The sequence below is a fragment of the Grammomys surdaster genome, unplaced genomic scaffold (assembly GCF_004785775.1).
Source record: "Grammomys surdaster isolate TR1022 unplaced genomic scaffold, NIH_TR_1.0 185, whole genome shotgun sequence".
NCBI classification, from domain to species: domain Eukaryota; kingdom Metazoa; phylum Chordata; class Mammalia; order Rodentia; family Muridae; genus Grammomys; species Grammomys surdaster.
Window position 1 is genome coordinate 2,469,872 of NW_021604630.1, and position 19,666 is coordinate 2,489,537.

A 19,666-nucleotide genomic window follows, 5' to 3' on the forward strand; every position below is an offset into this window, starting at 1 on the left:
TGTTTAAGGGACTTGGAAAGAAACAGGAGGCAGGATGGAACATTATGAAGCCCCACTGGCCTGTGGTGCGTTACAAGTCCCCGGGAGTTGTCATTGTTCCTAGGATTCCTGGTGGCTTCTGAGGGACTTAGAGATAAATGTTGAGACCTTTCTGCTGTCAAAAAGGCTTGAGAGTTAGTGGCTGGTCACGGAGAAGGCTGGAGTAGAGTGGGTTAAAGGCTTGGGGTGTACATGCCAATGGTGGCCACGTGTACAGCACCATCTTCTAAGCGGTCAGGGACCTGTTTGGTGATCAGTGGGTGAACCTGTGTATATAGATAGCAGTGAGAGAGGAACAGGGTGCAGTGCCTGAAACTGACCGGTTTGTGTTGTTGCCTTCAGAAGTAGAACCAAAGACAGATAGGAGCAAGAAAATGCTTGAAGCTCAAGGCAAAAGAGGACCTCTGCTTACCTATAGGGCTACAGGTGTATATAGGTCTATAGTTACTGTCGAACAGTGGAGAGACAATAAGTATTTATTGAAACTTATTTCTTTTATGTGTGTGAGTTTTGCCTGCGCGTATGTATATGCGCTTGGTACATAGAGAGAACAGAAGAGGATTCGTGGATCCTCTGGAAATGCTGGAGCTAAGAATGATTCTGAGTGTTAGGCAGTGGTGGCGAAGGCCTTTAATCCCAGCACTCAGGAAGCAGAGTCCTGTGGATCTCTATGAGTCCGAGGCCACCCCTGGTTTACAGAGCAAGTTCCAGGACAGCCAAGGGTACACAGAGAAACACTGTCTTAAAAAAAAAGAAGTATGATTGTGAGCTTCCTTGTGGGTGCTGGGACCCCACTTCCCTGCACTTAACTTCCGAGCCATCTCTCCGCTGCTAGTAGACCATAGTTAAACTGCACAGTGATGTAGCAGAATGGAAGGAGATGTCATGGTCATACCCAGAGCTGAATTGCATCTGTCTTGTTCTCCACAGTGCCACATGCCTTTTTAATCTCAATACTTGGAGGCGTATCTCTGAGTCTGAGGCCAATTTGGTCTGTATAGCCAGCCAGTGCTACCAAGATTCTGTCTCAAAAGAAAAAAAAAAAAAGCAAAGAAAAGAAAGTAGTGGTCTTTTATCTTTTTATTTTTGACATAGGATCTTGCTGTGTAGCCCCAGCTGGTCTCATGATCTTCCTATCACAGCTCTGGGTTACAGGTGTTTCCCTGTAATCTTACCTTAGGGTACTAAGGTACAGGTCTCCTTAAGAAAGGGCATTCCTGAAATCGAGAGGTTTAAGATGTATGGACAGTGATATTGCTCACTCAGTAAATAACCGTGGAGAGTAACACCTGGAAAAGCTGGGTTCCGCCGGCATACGGAAGGCTTACTTAGTGTATTTAAATGGCTCTTGCTGAGAAATTTGAAGTGTACCTACACGACCCGGTTTTCGGTAACTTGGTTGGCTTTGTGCAGCAAACCATCAAAATAGGAGCAGATGTCACAATCCAGACACAATGCTTCCACGAGAAAGTGTGTTTAGCTGTTGTGCTTTTGCCACTGCTGCCGGAAGAGAGGGAGGAGGGCGCGTTGAGTGTCAGTCAGGGAGTGGGTCTGAGGACCAGGGAGAGTGATGGCGTCCGGCATTCTAGAAGAGAATCCATGGGTTTCCTTAAGTAGTCAGACGACAGCTCTTTTTCCCACCCCATCCTTCTCTCTTCTCTTCTCCTCTTTCTCCTCATCCTCCATCTTTGCCCTCTTTTTCTCCTCTAACAAACTCTTTGTAGCCCATGGAAGGAAAGCAGACAGTTGAGATCTTGTCCCAGGCACTTGTGGGCAGGCACTTTCCCAACGGTCCTCTTATAATAAATTTTAAATGACTTTTTAATTTTTTAATCATTTTTCCATGGCTTGGTGTTTTGTGAGTATGTGTGTCTGCGTGAAGGTGTCAGATCCCCTGGAACTGGAGTTACAGACAGTTGTGAGCTGCCACGTGGGTGCTGGGAATTGAACCCTGGGTTGTAGTTCTGAAGAATATATAGCCCATGCTTCTTACCCTGAGCCGCCTCTCCCAGCTCCCACGTAAGGAATTTTAAGTGTGTGTGTGTGTGTGTGTGTGGGGTCATTGAAACTGCTGAGGCAGTGATGGAGACTGAAGCAGGGAACCTATGACCTTTTTACTTGTTTCTTTTTGTTTGTTTGAGACATGGTTTCCTCTGTATAGCCCTGGCTGTTCTGGAACTTGCTCTGTGGACCAGGCTAGCCTAGAACTTAGAGATCTATCTGCCTGGGGACAAAAGGTTTGTGCTCTCCCCGCCTCCCCGCCAGGCACAGTGGTGGTTCTGGGACTAGAAGAGGAGGGAGGTGGAAGGGTGGAAGAAGAGGCTGTATATAGTAGTCCAAGCTGAAGTCAGTTGATGGAAGTATCGTTTATGTAGTATGAAATGTGCCGATGTTAGACAGGTAGTTCCGTGAGTTTACACAAGGGCTATATACATCTTGTTACTACCCTCCTAGTTGAGAGATCCATTTGTCATCCCAAAAGCTTTCCCCATGCTTCTTGCTGTCTCCGACCTGCGTCCTCTCACTTCCTGTCACCTCCTGTCACCGTACACTAGCATCGTTTGTTCTAGGATTTCTTGTCAAGAATGAAGTCTCACGGTGACATATGAATCTAATCACCTGTGATACCCATGTGGGTCACTGTATTATTTCATTTCTTCCCTAGTTCCTTTGTGACAGAGACTCACTCTGTAGCCCTGGATGTCCTGGCACTTATTACATAGACCAGGCAGGAACTCAGAGATCTACCTGCCTCTGAATGCCGGTATTAAAGGCCTTTGCCACCACACCCTGCTCCTGGGGGGCGATTTTGACAGAACACAGCCCCACTATAACTGTGATGTCAGAGGAATAGTTTCTCTCCGTGCCCTGTAAACTTGTGGAACCTTGCAGACATGCAGCATACTGTAGTCTTGGCCATGCCGATTATTAAGTAATGAATGCTGCTTTTGTCTTAAAAACAACTGTACTCTATGTGACAAAGATTGGTCCAGAAGTTAAAAACAAACCATCCCAGACTTTGCTTGCACTTCGGGCTTTGGGAAGGCTTTAGGGGAGGGGGAGAGGAGATGGCAGCCCCTCCCCTGACTGAGCACAATCCTGGCAGTCTCTGCAGTTTCTGCAAACGCCCCTGCCCCGAAGGGACCCAGGAGGCCTGCAGTTTCTGGCTGTCCTTACAAAGTTGATTTAATAAGCGTTCCAGGAAAACCAGCCTCCTCCCCCACCGCACCCCTTCCTTCTCTCCCGTTTGCCATATTGCCGAGAGTCTTAAGTTTGTTTCTTCAGATCGGGCTTTGGGGTTTGTGTGTAAAATGAAACTGGGACACAGGCCCAGGGGCAGAGTACCCCCTTCCGAAAGCCGATCTGAGCCTGAGGAAGACTGTTTCCATGTATTTGTCTCTGAGAACAGGACTTGAGAAATCAATGAGTGGGTCTGTCCAAAACTTTGTGGGACCACTTGTAGTGGCCCCTCCTTCCCTGTTCCCTGATCACCCTTAAGGAGCAGAGAGTGTGAGACTTCCAGCCTTGAAATACTTTCCTTCATCCACAGAAACCTGCAACTCATAAGCGATTTAATGGCTGAGGTTTTACAGCTCCTCCCACCCACCCAGATTTGAAGAAGTCTGGTGGCTGGATGAGGGAGGAGAGGTTACATTTAATGGAAAAGCTGCAGGTCTCTGTTGTTGGCCGTAGGCCGCCTGTGTACCACAAAGCGGGGCTTTGTCCTTGCTCTGCTGAAACCTGTGCCTATGGGGAAAGGCTGGGGGTGCTGCCAAAATCTGGCCCTGGCCTCAGCTGTAGTTCCCTGGTAGCCCTCCCACGCCCACCCCACTAGGGGTCCTGAGCTGCCTTTGGTCCAAGAGGGTATGAATTTCAGCCTAGCTGCCTGGGAGCCTAGCTAGGTATGCAGGGTGTTTCACTGATAGGCAGGCTGTGGTCCTGCAACTTTAGGCTGTTGGTGTGGCCTGAGGAATAGCGTCACATAGCTGGCCTGGAACACTCGTGGGAATACACCATCGCCACACCCCCACCCCCAGTAAAATTTCTTGTGAAAGAACCTGTTTGTTTCTAACTCGCACTGGATGGTAGAGGATTCCAGAATGAGAGTGGAATTATATGAACCAAAAGGTGTTGAATGACGTCCCCCCACCCTGACTTTTTTTGGTTGTTGTTGTTGTTGTTCAATTGAGGGTGGAGGGTTTAGGTCCAGGAAGTCTGAGATGTGTTCTAAGTTGCCAGGTTTCCCTGAAGGGACCTACCTTGCTGTACATCCCCTCCCTGGAGGTGGTACCGGTGCCTCTGAGAGGTGCTTGCTAGTGGAGGGGGATGGGGTGGGAGGGCAGTGCTCAGCCTGTGAGAGAATGTGAGGGTGCTCACGTGTCCAGATCAGCAGCGAGGCCCGGGCGGGCGAGCCGCTCAGGGCTGTGTTCTTGGCTCGGGCCTCCGCATTGCTACCCCATTAGCTTCACTGATTTTTCCACTCTGGCTTTGCCAGCCGCTCCCCAAAGTCAGGGAGGAGGAGGAATTTCTCAGGGAAGAAAGAACAAATGGTTGTCCAGAGGACTTGCTATTGGTGGGGGGCAGGGAGGGAGCCCGTACAAAGAATCCAGCCAGGATTCTTGTCACCTGGTGTCTGGAACAACCTGTGGGGAGGTCACAACCGGAGGGAGCAGGCTTCTGCAAGAGCGTTGCTTCTGCTGCCTCCGAGTGGGTCTGCAGGCCCTAAGCAAGGGGTCATTCCTATCAAGGAGCAGGACGTCTCTGGGATGTAATCAGTGGCCTTGGGGAAGTGAGTTCTGGGGAATCATTATCCAGGAGGTGAGGGCCAGGTCAGAGAGTCTGATCTGCAGCTCTGCTCTGTTTTTACAAGGCCTCATTCCTCTAGGCCGTTGGGAAGTCTGTTTGGTCATCCCCCCCCCCCACCTCCCCACCCCCATATCCTTCCTTCTCTCTTCCCTGGAACCTGGTAAGGAGACGACTGTTTCTCCCCTAACAAGGAGAGACCCGCTTCTCTCTCTTCTTCAGCTTCATACTCAACAGTAGTCATAACAGAATCTCGGATGCATAACGGTAGCACAGTTACAGTTATGAAGTAGCAAAACGAAATAGTTTTGTGGTGGTGGTGAGGTCACCCCAACTCGAGGAACTGTCAAATGGTCGCAACGTCCATGGCCTTAAGACAAGCTTTTTGAAGTCTGGGCTGCCTCTGACTTTTGCTTTGCTCTGTCTGCCTGTAGTGTGACCAGTCGGAATCCAGTCACCTGGACTGTCTTCATGGTTGTAAGTAGAGAGCACCGGGCTTGAACAAGGGCTCTCCCTCACCCTGTCGGGTGTTTGGCTAACAGTAGTATCCATTTCCCCTGTACCACACATGGTCCCTGCTGTCTTCATTCAGGAATCCTGTTCTGCATACTGAGCAAGGCTGGGGTGAGAGTCGAAACCCAGTACATGGTCCTTATCCGCTGAGTTGCTGTGCTGCTGAGCCTCCTGGGATCTCTTGTGTAAGAGAGGTGATTCAGGGGCAGTGGCCCTCTTGGTTAGCCTGAAAGCAGCTGTTTCCCAGACCCTGAATCTGTAGGCAAAGTGGGTAAGAGGGCCTGGGAGTTCAGCAAAATGTAGACTTGCCGCCTGTGAGTCTGGAGAGAAAAACGTCAGTACTGAAATTTCAAATGGTTAATTAGCAAAGAAAATTGAGTCCAGATCTCCCCCTTTCCTCCCCCATGTTCCCCACAGAGACTGCTAGGCTCAGGCTGGTTACCAGACTATCCCTTCACTGATTCCTCACCCACCCCACCCCCCATCTATCCAAATATATTCCTATTTTTTTCCTTGAATGTAACATGTACCTTTAATATGACCATTGCTTATCCGTCTCCTTTAACATGAAATGCTCACCCATTCCCGCCCAACTTTTAATAATTCTTTAATAATATATACTTAATTCTTACCCTTAAGATTTGGTTTGGGGGCCGGGCGGTGGTGGCGCACGCCTTTAATCCCAGTACTTGGGAGGCAGAGGCAGGCAGATTTCTGAGTTTGAGGCCAGCCTGGTCTACAGAGTGACTTTCAGGGCAGCCAAGGCTACACAGAGAAACTCTGTCTCGAAAAAACCAAAAAAAAAAAAAAAGATTTAGTTTGGGTTCACACTAAAATTTTATTTAAAAGGCCACCTCTTTTTTGAGGGTTTTTGCTGTTGTTTCCGTATTGTTTTATGTAACTGGGTGTGGACTATGTGCATGCAGTGCTTGCAGTACGGGAAAAGACCAGAAGAGGGCGTCAGCTCCCTGGAACCGAAGTTACACACAGATGGCTGTAGGCCACTGTGTGGGTGGATACATCTGCAAAAGCAACAAGTGTTCTTAACCATTGAGCCAACTCTCTAGCCCCATGTCTCCCCAGTTTTAAGATTTATTTTATGTATGTGAGTACACCATTGCCATCTTCAGACACATCAGAAGAGGGAATTGGATCCCATTACAGATGGTTTTGAGCCACCATGTGATTGCTGGGAATTGAACTCAGGACCTTTGGAAGAGCAGTCTGGGCTCTTAGCCACTGAGCTGGCTCTCCACCCCCCAGTGTGTGGGTTTTTTGTTGTTGCTGTTGTTTAGTTTTGATGTGTCACCCCATCCCACCCTAGTGGCCACAACATCTTGTAAACAGTCCTGTTTATTCCATTAGAATAAAGATCCTTGCAGTTAAAAAGAACGCCTTTACTGTTTGTTTTTTAAGATGGGGGTCTCATGTAGCCCAGGCTGATCTCGAACTCAGTATGTAGCAAAGGCTGTTCTTGCCTTCACCTCCCCAGTACTGCCATTACCGATGTGAGACCCTGTCAGTTTTTGAGAACATTGTTTGATGGGTGTAGAACCTTTACCCCTAGCACTTTGCAGATAGAGGCAGGTGGATTTCTGTGAATTAGAGGCCAGCCTGGTCTACAGAGACCCTGTTTCAAAAAACAAGACACAACAAACCATCAATTAAACAACAACAACAACAACAACAACAACGAAGAAGAAGAAAAACTCTAAAACATTATTTTGATATGTGTTTGTAATAAGAAATCAGAGACTACAGACTTGTACAGACAGAAAAATAATGTCTTAGATTCTCGTCATCCATCAATAATCACAGTTGACCTGAATCTAGTTTTTTTTTTTTTTAAGATTTTCTTCTTGTGTTCATATCCGAGAAATGGAATTTATACTGTATATATTGGCTTGTAACTTAAATCTATTCCTATGCAGATTTTTTTTTTTTTGGTAGAAACTACATAGTATTGCATTGTGTGGGCTACAGAATTTTTACTCCTCTACTCTACTATCAGGAAATAATTTAGGTTGTGTTTAGTAGTTTGCATTGTGGCATTTTCTCTCATGTCTTTCTTTTTTAATTATGATTTTTGAGACAGGGGTTCTTCTCTGTGTATCCCTGGTTGTCCTGTGACTCGCTCTGTAGACCAGGCTGGCTTCAAACTCATGGAGATTCTCCTGCCTCCATCTCTGGCGTGCCGAGATTAAAATGATACATTGCTATACCTTTTAATAGACTTGTAGATATAATAAATAACTCATTTGGGGAGTGATATTTGAAGCCCGCATCAAATAAAGACAGGTTATAGAAGAACATCTCACACTGCATAAGAGGGGCTCAAGTAAAGGGGCAAATTGCTTATCTGCAGGTAGTACCAGTTCATTGATTTCATTGTGGTTGAATATACAAAGAGGTATTTATATTGATTTGTTGCCGTAATGATGTACGGAGAAACGTATTATGAAAAGATTTTGTCGTCACGCAAAAAAAAAAAAAAAAAAAAAGTGTTCTCACAAACTTACAAAGTATAGCCCACCACACCTAGGCTATATGCTGTGTCCCTCTGTGTATATGGTATTTGACCTTAGTCTTAGGCCACCCTAAGCCAACACAAGTTCAAATCAAGCACGAGAGATCACGATACAGCTAAAGATGGAGAACACTGAATGTGCGAGGCTGCTGTTAGCATAGTGTGAAACATTGTTTTATAGTGAACTTTGTCATTTTTTTAAAGATGGGCTCTTATCTACACCAGGCTGACCTCCTGCCTCCACCTCCCAAGCGCCGAGGCTATATCACGACACCTAATTTTATGGTGAAATTAAAAATAAGGAAAAAGTGTGTGTGCTTGTAGGTCCGAGGATAATGGACTGGAGTCGGCTTTCTTTTTCCGCCGCATGAGTCCCAGGGATGAACTCAAGCCCAAAACTTTTCCTACGTAACAGGCAACATTCTAAAGTAGCGATTAAAAGTATAGCATAGTCACAGCTGACGGTGCAGCAGGAAAAACACTTGCTGCACAAGCCTGGGCGATCATTTGCTGCTGAATTCACTCCCCAGAACTTCTGTAATGGGAGAAGGGGTGAACCAGCTCCACAGAGCTGTCCATTGGCTTTCAAGGTTGTGGGGTGGGGGTGGGGTGTGTGTGCACATACAAAATGACAATAAGAAATTTTAAAAACTGCTTTAATACATCCAACCTACTCTACGTCATAGTTTGGCCCACTTTAAATGTGTTCGGCATACTTTCTTTAACCTGAAGCTTGGCCAAATCAAGAAACACAAAGCCTAATCTTAGCCAATGGAGGAACATCTCGGTGATTGCCTGTAATCCTAGCTATTTGAGTGGGTGAGGTAGGGGGATTCATTGAAAGTTTGAGACCCTTTAGGTAGAGGCTGTAACTTAGTGTCTAGCTGGGTGCTTGTTTGATATGTCTGAGGGTCCTGGGTTCAGTTTTCAAAACCCCTCCTCTCAAACTGGTTTTATGAAGAATCATAATTTGCCCTGTAATCCTAGGCTGCTTGGGAGCTGTAGCAAACAGCCAACATATCAAGACTGTGGCCTATGAGTAGCCTAGAATATGGTATAGTTCCTACTTTCCTACCATATTATAGTTGAAAGGTGTTTTTCTTTTAAGATTTATTTTTAATCGTGTGTGCATATATGTATGTGCATATGACTGCAGCCCATAGAAGTTGGAAGAGAGGGTCAGATCCCCAGAAGCTGGAGCTACAGATGCTTATGAATCACCACATGTGGATGCTGGGATGCTGGGATGCTGGGATGCTGGGATGCTGGGATGCTGGGATGCTGGGATGCTGGGATGCTGGGATGCTGGGATGCTGGGATGCTGGAAACCCAACTCAGGTCCTCTGCCTGCCAAAGCCATATTTATTTTAATTTTAATAGTAGAGCCATCCCTCCAGCCCCTACTTGAGAGACCTTAAGTTGAATCATTTTAAGTTGGAGAGTGTATGTTTTTATTAAATGCAATCTTATTTGGTGCATATTAATACTTTCTTTCTTTTTTTTTTTAAAGAATTATTTATTTATTTTATGTATGTGAGTATACTGTCGCTGTCTTCAGACACAACACCAGAAGAGGGGATCTGATCCCATTACAGACGGTTGTGAGCCACCATGTGGTTGCTGGGAATTGAACTCAGGACCTCTGGAAGAGCAGTCAGTGCTCTTAACCACTGAACTATCTCTCCAGCCCCCCTATTAATAGTTTCTGAATAGGTGAATGCCTAGGTAATTTAAAAACCTATGTTTTTTTTTTTTTTTTTTTTTTTGGAGACAGGGCCTCTCTCTACATAGCCTAGGCTACCCTGCCTATCTCACGATGTAGACCAGGCTGGCTGGTCTACAAACTCAAAGAGAACCACCTGCCTCTACCTCCCAAGCTCGAGGATTAAAGGTGACCACTATGCCGGCTCCATTTTTATTTTTTGAAAAGGTACTTCTTTGTTTTTTATTTTCATCTTTTAAATTTTACATGTTTTGTGTTTGGACTGCAATGTATTTAAACGTACCGCATGTGTACAATGTCCTGCTAGGATCCTCTGTAACTGCACCTACAGGCTGTTGTAAGCCTCCGTATGGGTGCTGGGCATTGAACCCCAGTTTTCTGGCAGTGCTCTTCACTGTTCAGCCCTGTCTCTAGACCTTAACAATTCTAATCTTAAAACTGAAAAGTTGTTTGGACACAGTGACTCTGTAATCTTGGAACTCTGGTAAAATGTGGTCGCTGAGCCAGAAAGGACCTAGGGGTTAGCTTCCATATTACACAAGGAGACTAGGTCAGAACAGGAGTTAACTAGCCCAGGATCACAGTGGACTGTGCTAGGCTCAGCCGTCTGTCTCTGTTGAACTGTGTTGGCTTTCTCTGGGTCTGGACTAAGTGAATGTTAGCCAGGCCTCTCTTCCTAGAGGTCATTAGAGTTGCTTGGCTAAGGGAAGTCCCATGGTTATAGTTTAAAAAAGGTACAGAGAGCCCCTCGAAAGTTAGACACCCCCCCCCCAATGCTCTTTTCAGTATTCAAGCAAAGACTGCTTGCCTGTTTTTGATACTGTGTGCTGAGATAGAGGGTGAAGAATGAATTCATTTTGTGGACAGGCGGGCTGTGAATGAAGCTCCATTTCGGATGTCTGTACTCCCAGATCTTAGGAGTCTTTTAGCTTGTGTTAATGAATTAGCTCCAAATATTTGTAACCTAAAGTTTTCCACTTTAATCATTGTATGATTTTTTTTTTTTTTTTGGGACAGGGTCTCTCTAGGTAGCCTTGACTGTTCTGGAACTTGCTATGTATGTAGGCCAGGCTAGCCTTGTTAGTACTACGGCTTCAGTGTCATAAATGCCAGGCTTACATGGCAAGAGACACCATGCCCATGTTCACAGTGCTGTCCAGCAAGGGAGCTTTCCCCTTCTCTAACTGACAGTCAGCCTATTACCAAGTAGCTGGCTTTTGCCGTATTATTTTATCCTAAGGTGTTTTGTTTTGTTTATTTTCATAATGTAAAGATAAGGGTCTTTATTATTTTTTTGAAAGGCAAGATCTCGTTGTGTAGTCTGGATGGCCTGGAAATTGCTATGTAGACCAAGTTGCCTCTGCCTCTGGATGCACATACACAGTGCTGGGATTTAAGGTGTGAGTGCAACTTAAAGATTCACACAAACACACGCACGCGCACACACACACTTTTTTTTTTAACCTGTGAGTGAATGTGGGGATTGAACTGGAATCTCAAGAACACCAAGTAATACTCCGCCCCTAAGGTGTCTCCCCAGCTGTGGACATTTCTTCATGGCTAAGAATGACCTGATGCTTTGTGAGAAGGCCATTTCCCCACCCTGGATTGGGTGGTCTAATGGTGAGGTCTCTGACCCAAACACCCCCAGACTCATTGGCACGGTACCGACAGACAGCAGGCAACACATAACAAAACCGTTCACTCCGGCACCATCTGTGGTTTTGGGGGACAGAAGTCACATTCCGAAACAGCTGACGCTCCTACTGAATGAATGGATGGATCAGCAAGTTTTTGGGGACTGCAACTTTTCCTGCCCAGCTGCCGGCCCTTTCCTTCTCCAAACTGGAGCTTCCGAGCCTGGGGGAGGGGCGGCCCTTGGAGGCTCCGGGCGCTTGGGGGCAGGGCAGTGCATTCCTTTCTTTAAGGAACCTGACCAGACTTTAAGGTCAGGGCCTAGAGTAGAGCGGACTTCGGGAGTTACCTCTTCTCGGTAGAGTCCTCTTATTCCCCCCTCCCCCACACTTAGTGATCTTTCCGTTACAGAACCCAGACCAGGAAGTGTATGACAGGTCGCAGCTGCAGACACATGGCTGGGAGGCCTGGGCTCCCTGCCAGTAGTGGGAGGGTCCAAGCTACCGCCCTAGCAACAGGACCACCACCCTCTCTTCCCCCCACCCCACCCCCTTCCTGGCCAACAACTTAGCAGAGACGTCCTTAGGCATTCTATCACTTAGTGACCAATAGTAGTTTTCGATGGGAATTGAGGAAGTGGCTTTGGGTGAAGGAGATTATGACAAGATTCACCTGCTTATGGACCACAGGGTTAGGTCCTTCAACTCAGTCTCCAGCCACTTTAACCCAAAATTGAAGCCACCTAAGTACAAGCACAGAAGCTTCCTAATGGGCGTGTTTGAATGCGCATGCGCGCGCATGTGTGTGTGTTGGGTGAAGGTATCGATAAGCAGTCTCAATGATTCCACAAACTCTTTTCCTTTCTGATTTCGTGAAGATTCAGGCTATGATGTGTGTATGTGGACTGGAGAGAATGTAGACCCCCCCCCAAAACAGGCTTAGCAAGTACATGGGTCCAGGTTTTAGTCAGAGGATCCGGGACCACTTGAGTTTTTTTCCCCAGCTCTCTATCGGGGATGGATCTTCTGACTTTAGGTTGCTCGGGAAATGTTAGTGGACCCTTAACTGCCCTAGGAGGCAGTTGTCACACAGGAGTTTTGCCTCCACTGCCAGCTGTGTAGTTGGCTTTCTTCCCTGAATCTGCCATGGCTGCATTCTTCTGGTGCCAAGTGAGACACAGCGACTCAAACTTCTGGGAGTCCTGAGCACAGACCGCCCTTCCTGGAGCTGCAAGGCATTCCCTCTTTTTGGGTTCTTTCTTGCCAGTGAACTAGGAGGAAGAGGAGCAGTTTATTAAAGACCCAGCTGGTGAGAAGGGTACAAGAAAAGTTTTTTTTTTTTCCTTTCTGCTTGGTCTAGGCTTTTACCGGCAGAGAACTTTTTTGCTGGGGAAGAGGGGAGATTTGATTCCTTTCTTAATCATGTAATTACAATCCTTTCAGCTGGACCAGGCTGTGGTGAGTCAGGGGGACACCAGGGCCTGGGTACCATAAGGACAGTGAGAAAACTACAGGTACGAAGTTTGAGCCCTGACTGAACACAATCCTGGTGCACACCTTTGTCCATTGAAAGGTTTGTAAGGTCGAAACAAAACTCTTGGCCTGGGACTCCCAAGTAAGGGTTTCCCTGTTACCTCCTCCTCAAGCCCAGCTCCCGGGGAGCTGATTTTTTTTTTTTGGGGGGGGGTGTCATGTGGTGGACGAAAGGACCCTAGCTGCAGCTTTGGCTGTCCCAGGCAGCTCCGTACTAAATTACAGTGATGAGGTGGGACGCACAAAAGACTGAAATCTTTTTTTAATAAAAACAAAACAAAACTTCAGCCCCAAGCCCCTGGGCTCCTGAATGGCCATGGCTTCCTGTCAGGATTAGCTCGGCTGCCTGGGCATGTGTGTGCTGCCTTTCTCCTCAGGAAATACCTTTAGTAAGCCCCGGTGGAGTCCCCATGGCAACGAGAGTGGGGACCTGCTGACAGAGGCCATTCAGCCCTCGTTGTTCCTTGGCCTCTTTGTTGTGTGCTTTATTGCAGCCCCTGTGGCAAGCGCTGTGGTTTGCACCATTTTGTCAGCTGAATGTGGAGTTTTACATTTTAATGGGCTGTTCTGGCAGCGGCCCATTTGCATGCAAAATGTTCCTCCGTGCTCCTCTCCCTTTTCTATTAAAAAAAAAAAAAAAAAAACCTGTCCAAACCCCAGGTCAGGGCCCTGAATGCTGCTGATGGGGAGAAAGGCCCCGGTAATTGATTGGTGCTTCTGTTTTCCTTACCACAACACACCTATACACCCCCAGCTTTGCAGCCTCCCTTGTATCGAGGACATCTCCTGGTCCCCTTCTAGATGCCTGGTCCCTCGTAGAGTGATGGTTGTCACCTGGAATTTCGCTTTGATTGCTTGCTGTCTTGGTCTTGCTAGACTAAAGTTAAGTTTTCGGTTCTATTTCAAAGTCAGAATAATGTAATAAAAACCTCTGCCGAGGGCCCCTGGAGCCCCGCCGCGTTCTTCTTAGTTCCTTCTAAGTTGCTTTCAATGCCACCCCAAATTCCTCCCACATCCACAATTGCTCCCTCATTTATCTCTGGGAGCTTGTGCCAAGACTGTAAACACTCCCAGACCACCATCTCCCACGTGTTGCTGAGACAACTCCCTCTCCCTTCATCTTCTTTAACCCAAAAATCCCAACCATGGGGGTGACCCTGAGATCACTTGAAGCACCTGTGTCTGGATTTAGTGAAGGGAGTCTTTTGGTACCTAAGATGACTTTACCATTCTTGACCTTTGAGAGATGCAACCTTTGTGTAGACTATTTTAGCAGCCAGGCAAACCCAGCCAATGTATGAATGAAGTTTACAGTCTGGGGTGAGAGTCCATTTAAAAGTGGGATGAGCCGGGCCGTGGTGGCACACGCCTTTAATCCCAGCACTTGGGAGGCAGGCGGATTTCTGAGTTCGAGAGTACGAGGCTAGCCTGGTCTACAGAGTGAGTTCCAGGACAGCCAGGGCTATACAGAGAAACCCTGTCTCGAAAAACCAAAAAAAAAAAAAAAAAAAAAAGTGGGATGAAGGCTACACTTGGTGATACACATCTGAGATTTCAACTCGAAAGGCTGAGACAGGAGGATCTTGACTTTGGAACCCCCGCACCCCCCTCCCCCTTGCTACATGGGGCGGGGGAGGGGCTGTCCCTAAACAGAACAAACAAAAAAGGGGCTAGCTACCTAGTTTGGTGGCACATACTTTTAATACCAGCACTTGGAGGGCAGAGGCAGGTGGATCTCTGTTAGTTTGAAGCCAGCCTGGTCTACAGTGTGAGTTTCAGACCAGCTACGGATATATAGTGAGACCCTTTTTCAGACAAAACAACAAAAACCGACAACCACTGCTGGGGCTGGAGTTGTAGCTCAGTTGAGAGAGTACTTGCCTAGATTCTTCAAAGCCCGAGTTCCATCCTCAGTACCACATGACTGTGGCGTGAATGTAAACACCTGTGATGCCAGTATCCCTCCTGAGTGTTCAATGCTAGCTTGGGAGTCCCTACCTCACTGGGAAAGAAGGAAGGGTGTAGTTCTTCAACTGTAAACCTCAGAAGTAACTTGAAGTGATATATTTGTGTTGTTAGAAAAAGCATTTAAGAGGTGCAAAGTCTTAAAGTGGCAAAAAGCTTCATATGAGGTATAATGAAAAAAAAAAAAACGGGGAGATGAGACCACTGAGGCGGGGAGAGTAGACAGCTAAAAGACTCTACACAAAGGTTTCTCTGTGTAGCCCTAGCTGTCCTGGAACTCGCTCTGTAGACCAGGCTGGGCCTCGAACTCACAGAGATCTGCCTGCCTCTGCCTCCTGAGTGCTGAGGCTAATGATGTGGGCCACCAATACCCAGCAGCTCTGGATTCTTGAGGAGAAAATAAGCTGGTGATCTCAGAGGGTGAGGGGACAGGAGAGGGCATGTCATCACTGCTGTTGAGCCAGGACTTCTCTCAGGACCTCTGAGCTATGGATCTTGGCCAAGGAAGACTGTCCAGCCCCATTGACTAATGTGGATGGCGCCAGAGGTTATCAGCTGTAAACTGTAAATGAAGGGTGAGAAGACAGCTCTCAGCTGACAGGACTGCTAAGACCTGAGAGGGGGAGGACAGCAGGGAGGATTGTGAGCCTCCCTGTGGTTAGGACATTGCTGTGCCTGCAAGCCATCAGTGGGTCATCCCTAACTGTTTAGAATACACTTGGGATGAGGAGCCCAGGACACAGCTGACCGGACACCTAGAGCCTTTTTGTTTTGTGACTTTGCAGGAAGTCTTACAACCCCTGGGGAGGCAAAAACAAGTACCTCCATCATCAGTTACTGTGGTTTGTAAGTGTCACAGGCAGTACCAAGGAGGGCCATCATTATTAGTTAGGGCGAGCCATTCAGAAGGGTACACCCAATTCCCAAACCTGCTCAATTGGATGGAGGGGTTCCTTCAAGTTAAAAACACTGTTTTTGTTTGTTTGTTTTATTTTTCCTTTTTGCTTTGGTTGCTTGTATTGAGACAGGGTTTCACTGTGTAGCCCTGGCTGCCCTTGAACTCACAGAGATCTGCCTGGCTCTGCCTCCAGAGTGCTAGGGGATTCAAGTTGTTTGCTTCCACGCATAGCAAGGTAAATGAATTCTTAAGGTATTGTTTCGATTAAGCTGTGAGATGGGTGTGTGTGTGTGTGTGTGTGTGTGTGTGTGTGTGTGTGTGTTGGAATAAGCCCAGAGCAGCCTTTTTTAGAATCCCATGCAAGAAGATGGGAGACACTGGTCTCTATTAGATGTGATTAAAGGGTTGAACCAACCTCTAAAAATCAATGGCTTTAAAGACATGGTGACGCTAAGCTGTATATACCTAGTGATCCCAGCACTCCAGAGGCAGGAGGCTTGTCCTTCATAATAGATGGAAGACCAGCCATTGTGTCTCAAAGTGGGTGGGGGCAAAACAAAAGACACAGTGAAGTAAACAAAAGGGTGAGATGTGCCCAGGCTTGTGTTCTGAAGAACCAGGGCACTTGGTTTGGATCCTAGCTCTTTGTAGTGTTTACTACCCAGATGAATTGTCCTAATAAACCTCGTACCTCCATATGTCTCCACGTCCCCTCTCTGAAATGAGGGTACCGACAGTACACTATTTTACTTGCTCGGGATCTGATAAGGTAACACAAGAAGAGAGCTGTACGTGGCACAAGCCCCACAGTCACAGGATGGAGAGAACACGATGAACTCCGTAAGGCTGCCACGCAGAGGAGACAGCAGCCTGGAGAAAAGCTCGGCCTGCTGAGTGTCAGTATCCGGTTTACACGGTTGTGAATGGGAAGCTTCACATGGGGCGTGTGTGTGTGTGTGTGTGTCTGTGTGTCTGTGTGTCTGTGTGTCTGTGTGTGTATGGCAAAGCACTGTGTAAATTGTGATGTGTCTTTGAAGTCACATGAAAGTGTTGAGGTTGGGCATGAACTGCCTTCAGTCCAAGTTGGCTTTATAGAACCAGGGCTGGGGAAGGACATGGTGTGGTTTGATAGATTTTTTTAAATTGCATTTATTTTTTATTAATGGGGTATGTGTGTGTGCGCGCACACGCGCTGGTTGGGTGGGACATACATATATGCCACGGTGCATGTGTGGCGGTCAGAGGATAGCTTGTAGGACTTAGTTCTCTCTACCACGTGAGTCCTGGAGGCAGAACTCAAGTCAGGCTTTGCAGCACGTTTTCTTGCCAAGTGAGCCATCCTGCCATCCCAGGAAAGGATACTGTAACATAAGATGCTGTTCTAGCTCTGCTTATTCATGTGGCACGAGTGGGCTGCACTTACGGTCTCCGCAGACAGGTGTGCCCCCAAGGATTTCTTTAATGGCTGTCTTCTATTGACCGCTGTACAAGCTGGAGCATAATAAGATTTATATGGATTTGGGCCTCAAGGCTCCGTTCTCCCACTGACACGGGGCTCATGTCAGAAACCAGATTTAGAGTCGGGAGCTCTAGCTGATCAACATACTCAGACCAGAATTACCTGTTAAATGATGGGATCCCTTCTGGCCTACTCTGTCATAAGCAAAATGCCACCCCTCCTGACTTGTTGAGAAGTAGCCGAAGTATTTGGGGGTACAAACAGGAAAGAGGGAGGTAATATAGTCACTCATATTTATCATGTTCTTCAACATAAAAGCACTATGAAAAAGATCTCCTTTCCTATCCTTTGCTGCTGATTTCTTGAAGATTACTGAAGGCTGCTTCCCCAGTTGTGTTCTAGATGCTCTCTCTGATCGAGAAGCCGGGTAGGGCTTTCAGTTACTTAGTAACTGAAATTTTGCTACTGTTATGAATTGTAACATAGCTGCAAGCCTTGGATCCCAGCACTGGTTGGGTAGGGGGAGCAGAGGCAGGCAGATCTCTGAGTTTGAGGACAACCAGGGTTACACAAAGAAACTCTGTCTCTGAATGAATGAATGAATGAATGAATGAATGAATGAATGAATGAATTGTAATGTAAATAATCTGTGTTTTTGGATAGTCTTAGGCAAACCCTGTGAAAGGATCTTACAACCCAAAAGAGGTGATGATCCCCAAGTTGAGAACCACTGCTCTAAAGGGACCACTGGTCCATCTTGTTTTCATGATCCATCATCCACCATCCTTCATTGGAATAAAACCTGTCTCAAGCAGGTCTCAGCAGCCACGTATGAAACGGCCCCTCCTAGCCTCCCTCCTTTCTTTCCCTCTTCCCTGTATGTTACCAGTGTAGCCCAGTTTGGTATTCACTTCTGTAACCCCCTCTTCCACTTCCCCGCTGCTGGGACACACACCAGACTGTTCCCTCCTGTGTTTTAGGCTTTAGGATTCAGGGTTGCAACTTGAGCCCTCTGTAAGGATGCTCACACAAGCCCTGTCTAACCTGCCCCACTCCTGGTGACAGCAATAGGAATGCCATTCCGTAGGCCCTGAAGCCGAGTGTATAGTTTTTGTTGTTTTCTGCAGCTTACTGTCTAAATGCTCTGCAGACAGGGTAGACAGTGTAAGCTGACTCATAGCCAGACGTTGTCAGCCTCACACCAGATCTCTGAAGATCAAGATGCTGTGTGTCTCCAGACAGCGCCCTGGCTCATCTTTTGGGGTGAGATGCATGATGCAGGGGTTTGATTTGCCGTTTCCTCATAGCGTATATACATTGGACTATCTTTGTTTTTTAATTAAGAGGAGATATCTATCTATCTATCTATCTATCTATCTATCTATCTATCTATATATATATATATTTCACACATACGTATATATGTAACTTTTTAAAAGATTTATTTTATGTGTATGAGTGCTCTATCTTCATGTACTCCTGTATGCCAGAAGAGGGCATAAGATTCCATTATAGATGGTTGTGAGCCACCATGTGGTTGCTGGGAATTGAACTCAGGACCTCTGGAAGAGCAGCCAGTGTTCTTAACTGCTTAGCCCTCTCTCCAGCCCCCAAGGTTTATCTATTTTTGTTTTTATGTGTATGGGTGTTCTGCCTGCATAGATGTCTGTGCACCACATGTATACCTGGTGTCCAAAGATGATGCCAGAAGAGGGCATTGGATGCCCTGGAACTGTCACTAGAGGCAGTTGTGAGCTACCCTGTGGGTACTGAGAACCAAACCTGGTCTTCTGGAAGAACAGCCAGTGCTCTTAACCTCTGAGCCATCGCTCCAGCCCCCTTAAAATGTTCTTCAGTCAGCTTGGAGGGACACACTTTTAATCTTGATACTTAGGAAGCAGAGATAGCCAGATCTCTTGTAAACTTGAAGCCAGCTATATAGTGAGTTCCAGGCCAGATAGGACTCTATAGTGAGATCCTGTCTCAAAAATACAGTTTTAGAAGACATTTATGTTTGTTTATTGTGTATATAATAAGGTCAGGGGAGCTCATTCTCTTCCCCCACCACATGAGTTCTAAGGGTCAGGCTTGGCAGCGAGTACCTTTCCCCTGCACCATCGGGCTGGTTGGCTCTGTACTTTATTTTAACGGGTTCCTGTCCCATTCCATGCTATCCCCTGTTATTTTCTATCCAATCTTCTATCAAGGATTGGAATGTGGATTTTAGCATTGGCTGAGCAATCAGATGGCCTCCTCTTTCATCCCTTACAGCCAGTTGAATGAAAGTAGCCATTAGCTGCTCTCTCATTGGCTGACAAGCCTGCCACATTGTAGCTCCAGCCAATTGGTCTTGACTGAGAAAGTCCAGCTCAGAGGAGGCTATGAATGCCAAGTACCTCTTGTCCAAGGAAGATGCGAGTGAGGGCCACACAATTCTTAACGGCCATAGTGGGTTGCTGGTGAGCAATTAGTCACCTTACCTAGTGACAGAGTCAATGTCAGGGCCACTCTAACACATGGGTAAGAGTCAACTTGTTACCTTTCCATACTTCCCACAACAAAGTAGCTTTCT

At 46.8% G+C, this 19,666-nt stretch overlaps 1 protein-coding gene across 7 annotated transcripts in view; it reads left to right on the top strand.

Moving 5' to 3' along the window:
• Positions 1-19,666, top strand: part of Fgfr1 (fibroblast growth factor receptor 1) — a 55,423-nt gene that overhangs the window by 13,869 nt on the left and 21,888 nt on the right. The gene's annotated exons all lie outside the window — the stretch shown is intronic.